The 12,124-nt window shown below is 44.1% G+C and overlaps 1 long non-coding RNA gene across 1 annotated transcript in view; it reads left to right on the top strand.

Annotated features, from left to right (window-relative positions):
• LOC128567374 (uncharacterized) overlaps window positions 1-12,124 on the top strand; it is a 30,393-nt gene that overhangs the window by 227 nt on the left and 18,042 nt on the right. The window contains exon 2 of the long non-coding RNA XR_008374888.1: window positions 8,289-8,402. This is a non-coding gene — a long non-coding RNA (uncharacterized LOC128567374). The remainder of the gene's footprint in view (window positions 1-8,288; window positions 8,403-12,124) is intronic.

Below are 12,124 nucleotides of genomic sequence, written 5' to 3' on the forward strand. Positions count from 1 at the left end.
GCCATCTCTCTTTTAAATCTCGCCCTGCCTTTGCCCCTCGCCAAGCCCCTCCCCCGCCCTCCTGGTGCCCGCCGGGCGAGTCGCCGGGCTAGCCACCCATTCGCCACCCTCCCGCTGGCTTCTGTCGCTGCTCTGCTGATGCCCCTGCCCCTCCCTGTCCCTGTAGTCCCTTTAAACGCGCCTTTTATTTTTCTGAGTTTGCCTTTGCCTTTCTTTTTCTCCCTGTGAATTCTCTCCTTCCCACGTTCTCTCTGGTTTCTTGTTGGCATCTTCCTTTATTTTCTTGTAAAAATTCAGAGGTGGGAGCTCCCTGGAGGTATCAAGACTGCATACAGTTTTCTCCTTCGCACACTGCACGTAGCCTATAACCTGTCATTACTCAGCGCGAGTGTGGGTAAATAATGATCAATAACCGAGACTCAGCATGTTAGCTTCCTTGGGAGAGATCATGCATACGGTGTTTCAAACATCTACTTTAACAATAATCACATTTATGATTTCTCTAATTATACAAATTACGAAAGACATTCACATTCATAACTTACCTCATTCAGTCTTCCAAACAACTCTGAAAGATGAGTAGGAGAGTTGTCCCATTTAATAAATGGAGAAAGCAAAGTTATTCTCTGTTCAGTGATTACCTGTTTACCTGGTGGTGAACACGGGGTTCATTTCTAGGTTTCTTGACTTCCTTTAAGATGATCTTACACGGATCAGACTTGAGATTAAATATGTGGACAGATCAGATGCTAATTAGCTATAACATTAAATCGTAAATTATTCTAACAACTAGAGGTTATCTGGTTTAGCCCCTCTGTTTTTTGATTTGAACAGTGCTGCACAGGAAAGGGGAGGGCTTATTCAAGGTCATATAGATGTTACAGGAGGAAGAGGGACCTGTCGCCTATCACTATCAGACAACTGGGATAAGTCCACCAAACTTTGCTGAAGGCCAGCAATTCTGGAGAACAGTGAAGGTAGCCTCTCGGAATCTTCTGTTCTTCCATTTCCAAAATCAAGTTTTATATATGAAATTTCAAAGCAGTCTGGGTGTGGTGGCTCATGCCTATAATCCTAGCACTCTGGGAGGTTGAGGCAGCTGAATTGCTTGAGCTCAGGAGTTCAAGACCAGCCTGAGCAAGAGCAAGACCCCGTCTCTAAAAAAAAAAAAATAGTTGGGTGTTGTGGTGGGCACCTGTAGATCCAGCTACTCCATAGGCTGAGGCAAGAGGATCACTTCAGCCCAAGAGTTTGAGGTTGCTGTGAGCTATGACACTATAGCACTAACAGGGGTGACAAAGTGAGACTCTGTTGACCCTTATCTTAAACAACAATAATGGACAAAACTCATGACCTATAGTAAACAATAATCAGCATAACCTGACACACAACAACATTTCTAATTCAAAAGTTAATCTAAAGCAGTATTCCCAAACTACTCAAGATACACACTTTTAGATTATACCTGAATTTACAAAACAAGAAAGGGAAACATGAGGTGAAGGTCAGGTAGGAACTAGACTGGCCAGACTAGCTGTGTATCTCAGCCCCAGCCTACCTGACTCCATCTTATTCTTACTACATGTGCTCTCACAGCTGCTTAGCCACTGAGTTAAAACTAGATCATTTGGGTGGCACCTGTGGCTCAAAGGATTAGGATGCCCGCCCCGTATACCACAGTGGGTTCAAACCCGGCCCTGGCCAAAAAAAACTGCAAAAAAAAAAAAGACTAGATCATTTTGTTTTCTCTGTTTTGAAAGGGGAGCAGAGAAAGCCTAATTACTGCCTCAACATATTTGATAAATATTTGCAACTGAAATTTCTCCTGAAGAAAGTTTTTATTAATTTGCATTAATGTAGTATAAGAGGAGTAGAATTGCATTGTCCAGTATAGGAGGAGACGTGGAGTTCCATGAGGAGCAGTGTGCTAAAAATTCTAGGTTTTATAAATGAAGGGCAGAAGGCACTTAGGATTTGCAAGAAATCCCAATTGTGAAATCTTGATCTAGTTGTATATGTGAAAGATGCTGCAAACTGGATATCAGCCCTCAAACTACCTAGACCTGTTGAAGTCATAGGTAGTCACCTTGCCTCCGCAGAACTTCACAGTTCCTCGTTATATCTAAGTGTCTTAATTTTCTTTAAATAACCGTGTACGGAGTCTTGGGTTATATTAATAGATCTGGTTCGTCCCTAAATAGTTTGGGCTTCTTGACCTTTCTGAGATCAGATTTCTTTCTGTTGGAAAACAATCTCTTTTTGCCTCAAAGCATTATAAGTAGGGCTTAAATTAGATCATGATTTGATGTCTTTGTGGGTAGGGTCCTGGACCCTTTTCTTTTGTCTGTATTCTGTCCCACAGAAATCCAGCAATTGCCTTGAATTCACAACTCACCAATGTGCCAAATTTACATTACAACAAGCTCTTTCTTCTCAGACCTAGAATTTCACATTCACTTTCTTTCTTGACATCTCTACTTAAGTGTCTCATTAGATACCTCAGACTTGACAGGTCAAAAACAGAAGCTTTGATCCCTGCCCCCAAAATATTACATTCAATGAGCCCCCATCACCATTTATTCACTCATTTAAAATATATCAAATGCGTACTGTATGCCAATGAATGTTCTAATTGCTAGAGATACAACAGCGGATGAGACTGAACAGCCCCCAGCCCTAGTGGTACCCGCTGCATATCTGCACTGTCCCACTGCAGAGTGGAGCCCTAAGCAGAGGTGCTTAATAAGGACTTGGCATGTGGCTAGTTTGACTGGAGATGTCCTATCAGTATAGAATATGCACTAGATCTCAAAGACTTAGTAAAAAAAAAAATAAAGAGGCGAGGCGAAGTGGCTCACGCCTGTAATCCTAGCACTCTGGGAGGCCAAGGTGGGTGGATTGCTTGAGCTCACGAGCTCAAGACCAGTCTGGGCAAAAAGCAAGACCTTCTCTCTTCTGAAAAATAGAAAAACTGAGGCAAGAGGATTGCTTGAGCCCAACAGTTGGAAGTTGCTGTGAGCCCAGGTACTCTACCCAGGGCAAGAGCTTGAGACTCTGTCTCAAAAAAAAAAAAAAAAAAAGATGTAAAATATCTGAATTTTTTATATTGATTACTTACTCAAATAATACTTTAGATATACTGAATTTGGTAAAATATATGATTTTTTTTTTTTTTTTTGTAGAGACAGAGTCTCACTTTACTGCCCTCTGTAGAGTGCCATGGCATCACATGGCTCACAGCAACCTCCAGCTCTTGGGCTTATGTGATTCTCTTGCCTCAGCCTTCCAAGCAGCTAGGACTACAGGCGCCCGCCACAACCCCGGCTATTTTTTTGTTGTTGCAGTTTGGCCGGGGCTGGGTTTGAACCCACCACCCTTGGCATATGGGGCCGGCGCCCTACTCACTGAGCCACAGGCGCCGCCCGGTAAAATATATGATTAAAATTAACTTCACCTTTTAAAAAATGTGGCTACTATTAAATTAAAATTAGTCATTGGTTTGAATTACCAGTACTTTTTTTTTTTTGAGACAGACTCTCACTTTGTTGCCCCGGGTAGAGTACATGGTATTATAGTTCACAGCAACCTTAAACTTCTGGGCTCAAGGGATCCTCTTGCCTCAGCCTCCCCAGTAGCTGGGACTACAGGCGCCTGCCACAAAGCCCAGCTAGTTTTTCTATTTTTAGTAGAGATGCAGTCTCTCTCTTGCTCAGGCTGGTCTCAAACTCCTGAGCTTAAGGAATCCACCTGCCTCAGCCTCCAACAGTGCTAAGATTACAGGCATGAGCCACCATGCCCTGCCTTTGTTTCCTTTTCTTTCTTTTTTTTTTTCTTTTTTTTTTTTTGAGACAGAGTCTCACTATGTTGCCCTCAGTGGAGTGCTGTGACGTCACAGCTGACAGCAACCTCAAACTCTTGGGCTTAAGTGATTCTTTTGCCTCAGCCTCCTAAGTATCTGGGACGACTACAGGTGCCCCCCCCCCAATACCTGGCTATTTTTTGTTGTAGTTGGCATTGTTGCTGTTTAGCAGGCCTGGGCCAGGTTCTAACCCACCAGCCCCGGTGTATGTGGCCGGCGCCCTAACCACTGAGCTACGGGCTCCGAGCCATTTTTCCTTTTCTTAAAAAACATCATCATCATTTTTTTTTTTTTTTTTTTTAAGAGTCAGGGTCTCACTCTGTCACATAGGCAGGAGTGTTGATGGCATGCAGTGGCACTGCAGCCTCAAAGTCTTGGCTCAAGCACTTCTCCTGCCTCAGTCTCCTGAGTAGCTGGGCCCCCACGCCCAGCTAATTTTTAAAGTTTTCAAAGAGGCAGATCTTTCTATGTTGCCTAGGCTGGGCTAGAACTACAAAGTGATGAGATGACAGGCATGAGCCTTGATGATAGACTTGATGATAGACTTGGCCTCGAATTACTTGAATTACTTTTCTATTGGACAGCACTATTATAATAGGTGAAGGGAGTAAAAAAGCAAACAAGTTAACAAGATAATGGGTTAAATTTCTTTAATCCTGATAAGTGTCTTATAGGAAATAAACCAAGAGGGTGTGGGCAGTGGCTCAGGCCTGTAATCCTAACACTTTGGGCAGTTTAGGAGGGAGGATCCAGAGGAAGATGGGAGGTTCCTTTTAACTCAGGAGTTTGAAGTTGCTATAAGCTAGGCTAACACACCATGGCACCCTAGCCTGGGCAGCAGAGTGAGACTCTAAATTGAAAAGGAAACGGAGTCTGGGCGCATGGCTCACACCTGTAAATCCTAGCACTCTGGGAGGCCAAGGTGGGAGGATCACTTGAGCTCAGGAGTTCAAGACCAGTCTGAACAAGAGTGAAACCCTGTCTCTACCAGAAATAGAAAAACTAGCTGGTTGTTGTGGTGGGCACCTGTAGTCCCAGCTACTTGGGAGGCTGAGGCAAGAGGATCACTTGAGCCCAGGTGTTTGAGGTTGCTGTGAGCTATGATGCCACAGTGCTCTACCTAGCATGACAGAGTCAGACTCTGTCTCAAAAGGAAAAGGGAAGGAAAATGAAGGAAAGAAAAAGGGAGAGGAGAGGAGAGGGTGATCCCATTTGCCTGCACTCTTCCCAGTGTTTGGTGTTTCACCATGTATTATTTGAGCTATGCCTCTCTGCTGAGGCCCCTCTGTAAACGCACTCTAAGGTGTTTCCTCGTCCCCACGCTCCCTCTGCATGCTGAGCATGTCCTTCCCTTTTCTTCAAAACCATCAGTGCCTTCCTGCTTTCTTCCCCAGGACTGCATTGGACCTTATCTACACTGGTCTTCATTGTCCTTAAACACTTTGAGGACTTCGCATTTGCTTTCCATTAAATGGCACAGCCTCCAGATAGGTCATTCTTTACTATTTTGTATCAGATAGTTCTTGATTAATTAAAAAACTGAATCCTGACCATATTTCTCTGTCTTAATCTCCTCTTTGTTTGGTCCTCACCAATAAATCTTGTTCATTAAGATACCCCAGCCCTAGCACAGTGCATGGGGCATGGTAGGCTTTGATAAATACTTGTTGACTGACTATATGCGTGACTGACTGAAAGGCAAACACATTTTAAGACTTAATACCTTGTTTTGAAGATACAACTTCTTATGAGCTAGCTCTTGAAACTCCATTATTCTTGTGTTATTTCTTTACAAAGAGAAATATTTGAGTCACTATCTTCTTATGGGAAAGTGAGTCATTCTTGCATTAAAGATCATTTCTCTATTGTTTAACTTACTTCACAATGGAATATATAATATTAGCTAAATACCAAGGATGGTCTTTAAATAAAGAACCGACACATAATGGCATAAAAATAAAAATGGATAAAAGTCAACAAACATACTTCCTATGCAAAACTTTATCAAAAAACAACTACCGGGTAGGTGCATTGGCTCACACCTATAATCCTAGTACTTCGAGAGTCTGAGGCAGGTGGATTGCTTGAGTTCAGTGTTTGAAACCAGCCTGAGCAAAAGCAAGACCCATCTCTACCAAAAATAGAAAAAACAAGCTGGGTATTATGGTGGGAGCCTGTAGTCCCAGCTACTCTGGAGGTTGAGGCAAGAGGATCAGTTGAGCACAAGAGTTTGAGGTTGCTGTGAGCTATGACATCATGGCACTCTACCCAGGGCAACCGAGTGAGGCTGTGTCTCAAATTAAAAAAAAAAATGCCAAGGCAGTTTTGGGTACATTTTCTCACATACTTCTCCACTGTATGATTATTTGGTAAGAGTTTATGCTGTACTGTAGTGGTGTTCAACCTGTGGCCTGCTGATTTTGTGAGGATTTTTTTGTTTACCTGTGGTGTTGTATATCATGAAAAGCATGCCTGGACCTGTTTTTTGCTCATTGGCTTTTGTTAGTGTTTGTGCACTTACTGTGTGGCCCAAAACAACTCTTACTCCTCCACTATATATCAGAGGGGGAAAAAAAGGTTGGACGCTCCTGAAAGTAGAGCCTTTTCTCTCCAAGAACTGATGTTTGCTCATTTTTGGTCTGGACCCTATTGATTAACTTACTCTCCTGAGTGAGTCCTGACCTAAAGGTCCCAGATTTCTCAACAGTCCAGGCTTGACCAAACAAACCATTACTTACGCATTTTTTTTTTTTTCAGACAGTCTTACTTTATTACCCTCAGTAGAGTGTCATGGCGTCACAGCTCACAGTAACCTCCAACTCTTGGGCTTAGGTTCTCTTGCCTCAGCCTCCCAAGTAGCTGGGACTACAGGTGCCTGCCACAACGCCTGGCTGTTTTTTGTTGCAGTTTAGCCTGGGCCGGGTTCAAACCCACCACCCTTGGTATATTGGGCCAGTGCCCTACTCACTGAGCCACAGGCACCACCCTACTTACCCAGGATTGAAATGAAGAGATTTAGCCCACACAAGCTTAGGACAATAAGAATCCATTCAGTGGCCCCATATGAAAATCTGAATGGCAAATTTTAATTTTCTTGTGGGTAAAAAACATGCAAAAGTGGGTGAACTCTATGTTCCCAAGAACAGAGATTCTCTAGCTTATTAGACAGCACTCTAGATGGAATGTGGGCACTTGAATTTTCTTACTATTTCCTTTTACCCTGTCCTGCCCTGACCCACCCTTCCCTTTTCAGGGATTTATCTTTTCTGAAAATCAGACATCATCTGGGACAAGTGCTGGGCGTGGTGCTTTTCTGACATGACACATGACAGCCACAGAGGGCTTCCTTGACCCCAGACAGAATCTTGCGTGAGCAATAAGGTCACATTTCTGAACTTCACCAGAGGAGTCTACACTGCTGTCAGTGTGTGCGTATGACTGTGCACAGATCCCTCCAAGTTCAGGAGACACAGGTTAACACAAGCCATTCCATCCTGGGAGTTCAAAACCACTTTAAACAAGCCATTTGCCCACAGGGTGTGAATGTGTCTCAACTGTACACCAGTAGCAGGTCAAGGTCCTATAAACCTATCCCTCTATTCTGTTCATCCTGACGTTCTCTCAACTCAGTCCACGGGAGTCTTCCAGACCTGTGCTTGCGTGTGAAGGGGGAGACTTTTGGAGAGGGAGTAGTAAGGTTATGTTTGAAATACCTTAGGCTAATCTTAGTACTTATCGAACCCTGAGGCCAGCCTGAAAGCCATAATGGGTGAACAAACTCAAGAAGCTGTTACTGGTCCTTGTACTTCAGGACGCTCCCGATGGAGACAGGTATCTAGAATAGGCCTTCAGTTTAGTTCTAGTGAGTATTTCTTTTTTTTTTCTTTTTTTTTTGTAGAGACAGAGTCTCACTTTATGGCCCTCGGTAGAGTGCTGTGGCCTCACACAGCTCACAGCAACCTCCAACTCCTGGGCTTAAGTGATTCTCTTGCCTCAGCCTCCCGAGTAGCTGGGACTACAGGCTCCCGCCACAACACCCAGCTATTTTTTGTTGCAGTTTCGCCGGGGCCGGGTTTGAACCTGCCACCCTCGGTATATGGGGCCGGCGCCTTACTGACTGAGCCACAGGCGCCGCCCTCTAGTGAGTATTTCTAATGTTGAAGGGATGCAGAATATGCTATTTAGAGCTGAAAGCATTTGAGAATCAACAGATACTAGAAGAGGCTTTTTTCTAAATCACCTTATCTGTCTAAATGTAGAGTCTCTCAAAGGAACTTAGTGTAAGTACCCTCCCTAGGAGTTTTGCGAAGAAGGAGGATTGATTCTTGTCCCTGGAGCTAAGTAGTCAGCACCAAGACCCAAGACCAGATATGCCTAAACAGACATTGTCACAAAACTATTGATACCAGATTGTTCATCTGCTGTTAAGGTGCAGCCCTTTCCTGTGTGGAAGCCTCACACCAATCAATGCTGCTGCTTGAGTAACCTTAGCCTCCCCGTGACTCACTCTGACTGACCTGAAGACCCTGATGAGGAGATACAGGTAAACATAAACACAATACCAAATCAAAGCCCGCAAATCATACAGTCTGGAGCAGTGGTTCTCCACCTTACTAATGCCACGACTCTTTAATACAGTTCCTCATGTTGTGGTGACCCCTAACCATAAAATTACTTTCATTGCTACTTCATAAATGTAACTTTGCTACTGTTATGAATCGTAATGTAAATATCTGATATGCAGGAGTCTTAGACGACCCCTGTGAAAGGGTCACGACCCACAGGTTGAGAACTGCTGGTCTAGAGGCATGACAAGACAGGACATTTTCTGCAGACCCAAAGACGCCTGGAAAGTGGCAAACCAAGGGCCTGGGCATGGTCTTTGGGAGGGTTTTAGATGTTGGTGCTGCATCAGCACAGCCAAAGTGGTTCTGCTGTGTAGGTATCTTTGTTAAAACTACTGTCTACACTGGCATCCACTGATTTATTGTCAACAAGGTTCGTTTGCTGTCAGACTCATTGTACTGCACCGTCTTGTTTCCAAGTGTATATTTAAATGCTATTCATGGTAATTTGAGTTTGTGGGTTACTTGGACACGACTTTTTTTCCTCCACTTTTTTCTTTATTTCAGAGTAATACCCTGTTTCCCCGAAAATAAGACAGTGTCTTATTTTAAGGTGTGCTCCCAAAGATGTGCTAGGTCTTATTTTCAGGGGATGTCTTATCTTTCCTGTAAGTAGGTCTTATTTTCAGAGGATGTCTTATTTTCGAGGAAATAGGGTATGAGGGTACACACCATTAGATTATAAAATTTACAGACGACAGTTAGAAATCAGAGCTGTAGTTGTGTTCTACCCCTGAGAAGTATGCCATATATCTGTAGGAGAGGCATCCTCAAACCTTCAATCCCCCCTCAGCATAAGCGCAAGCGTTTTAGGGAGGTAGCCATTTAGAGGAACTGGGCCAAAAAAATGAATGAATTAAGCCAAAGGCATAGCGGAGGTCCAGAGGTCCACAGAACAAAGGCCCAGTGGAGGTCCAGAGGTCAAACCCAGAACAATGAATAAAGCACACACCCACCCCCACCCACCCACCCCCGCTCCCCATTTCTGGAATATTGCAGGACAATTACTCCTGGAATGCTGCAGAGTGTGAATTTTCCCCTCTGGCTACCGGCCCCTCTGCAGTTTTAAAAGGCTGCTTTTCTCACCAGTTACTAGGCCTCTAGCAGGACGGGCCTGGTGGTGGCTCACACCTATAATCCCAGCACTCTGGGAGGCCCAGGTGGGTGAATTGCTTGAGCTGAGGACTTAGAGACTAGCCTGAGCAAGAGAGGGACCCTGTTTATACTAAAAATAGAATACGAGGACAGAGGATGACTTGAGCCCAGGTGTTTGAAGTTGCTGTGACCTGTGACGCCATGACACTCTAGCCAGGGCAACAGAGTGAGACTGTCTCAAACAAACAAAAATATTCTCAATAACAACAATAACAACAAAAAGTGCCTCTAGCAGATGACCTTTGATCTCTGTCCTAGAACACCTGCCACCTCCTGAGCTACACTTAGGCCACACCCTGAATTTCGTTAAAACAGGCACCTTACCCTATTACCCTTTTCCATTTTGGGGGGCTCATCTGCTTGAAGATGCTCTCAATAAGTCTCTGCCATTAACTCTACTGGGCCTGGTTCTCTACAGCACCTTTCCACATTTTGACATTTAACAACATCCATGCATTGTACTGATTGGGTGGGAAGCTACGGAACCCCCAATCCTCTCCTCCTTGCTTTTCAAGTTTAATTGAGATTTTTCTCTCATGCGGGTCTGTGATTGCTAATCTCCTAGTTTCAAATTGATGTTGAGTACATGCAATGCTTGTTTTTCCAATCTTGCAATACTTTACTTAGGAAAATGTTCTCCAAATCCATCTAAGGTTGTTACAAAGCAGGCAAAATTCCCATTTTTTTTTTTTTTTTTTTTGTAGAGACAGAGTCTCACTGTACCACCCTCGGGTAGAGTGCCGTGGCGTCACACGGCTCACAGCAACCTCTTAACTCTTGGGCTTACGCGATTCTCTTGCCTCAGCCTCCCGAGCAGCTGGGACTACAGGCGCCCGCCACAACGCCCGGCTATTTTTTGGTTGCAGTTTGGCCGGGGCTGGGTTTGAACCCGCCACCCTCGGCATATGGGGCTGGCGCCCTACTCACTGAGCCACAGGCGCCACCCCCCATCTTTTTTTTTTTAAGGATTAATAGTATTCCATGGTGCACAGACACTACAGTTAATCCATTCATGTGTTGATGGGCACTTGGGTTGTTTCCACATCTTTGTGATCATGAACTGAGCAGCTATGAACATTCTAGTGCAAATGTCCCTGTGGTAAAACATCTTTTTTTCATTCGAGTAAATGCCTAGTAGTGGAATTGCAGGGTCAAATGGTAGCTCTACTATTAGTTCTTTGAGGAATCTGCATACTTCTTTCCGTAGAGGCTGTGCTAGTTTGCAGTCCCACCAACAGTGCAGGAATATTCCCTTCTCCTTGTGCCCATGTCAGCATCTGTTGCTTTATGACCTTGTAGGATGGACCATTCTCACTGGGGTTAGGTAAGATCTCAATGTGGTTTTGATTTGCACTTCTCTGATAATTAGGGCTGATGAACATTTTTTCATGTGTTTATTGGCCATTCCTCTGTCCTTGTGAGAAAAGTTTCTATTCATGTCTCTTGCCCAGTTTTTAACGGGGTTCTTTGCTCTTGTTGACATGCTTGAGTCCCTTGTAGACTCTAGTGATTAGCCCCTTTGTTGGATTCATAGCATGCAAATATCTTCTCCCATTCTTAAGGTTAAAACATAAGAATTTTCTAGGCTTGGCACCTGTAGCTCAGCAGCTAGGGCACCAGCCACATACACTGGAGCTTGCAGGTTCGAATCCAGTCCAGGCCTGCCAAACAACGACAACTACAACCAAAAAAAAAAAAAAAAAAAATAGTCGGGCCTTGTGGCGGGTGCCTATAATCCCAGGTACTTGGGAGGCTGAGGCAAGAGAATTGCTTAAGCCCAAGAGTTTGAGGTTGCTGTGAGCTGTGATGCCACAGCACGCTACGGAGGGTGACATGGTGAGACTCTGTCTCAAAAAAAGAAAAAAAAAGACATAAAAATTTTCTAAGTACACAGTCCATGCGAGGTCTCAATACTTTGCTGAGGAACTGGTTAGTGGATTTTGGTGGCAAGTAACAAAGCCCCAAGGTCAACCGCCGAACAACTGGGGAGGTGCCACGTAGCTCTACAGGGCTTCCATGGATCGTAGGACTCGCTTGACTCCACTCGGGTACCCGTCATTCCGGCTGCTCCTTACAGCGGTCACAGAGTCCCTGCTTCATGCCTCTCTTGACAGCTGTGCATCTATGATTACTCTGGAGAATGCATATTTCAAGGAACACTTCTCAAAAACATGGATTTAGATGATCTGAACATTGGAAATATTATAGCTGAAGTGCTTTTAGTTCTAAGTAGGAAAGGCATCATGTGAACTTCGAGTGGCTGTTTAGGGTCATGAGAATCACAGTCTTGGAAAGTATGGATTTATTTTATAGGGGAAAGGAAGGTATATTTCTCAGTCTACTCTGATGGTTAGCACTGCACAAACTTGCCTTATGGTAAAAATCACTCAGGAAATTTGTTTAAAGTGCAAATCCCCAGTCCTACTCTAGACTCCAAGTAGAGTCCCAGAAACTTGTTTTTAACAAGAATCTCCAGAGTAGTAGA

The sequence above is a fragment of the Nycticebus coucang genome, chromosome 1, assembly GCF_027406575.1.
Source record: "Nycticebus coucang isolate mNycCou1 chromosome 1, mNycCou1.pri, whole genome shotgun sequence".
Lineage (NCBI taxonomy): Eukaryota > Metazoa > Chordata > Mammalia > Primates > Lorisidae > Nycticebus > Nycticebus coucang.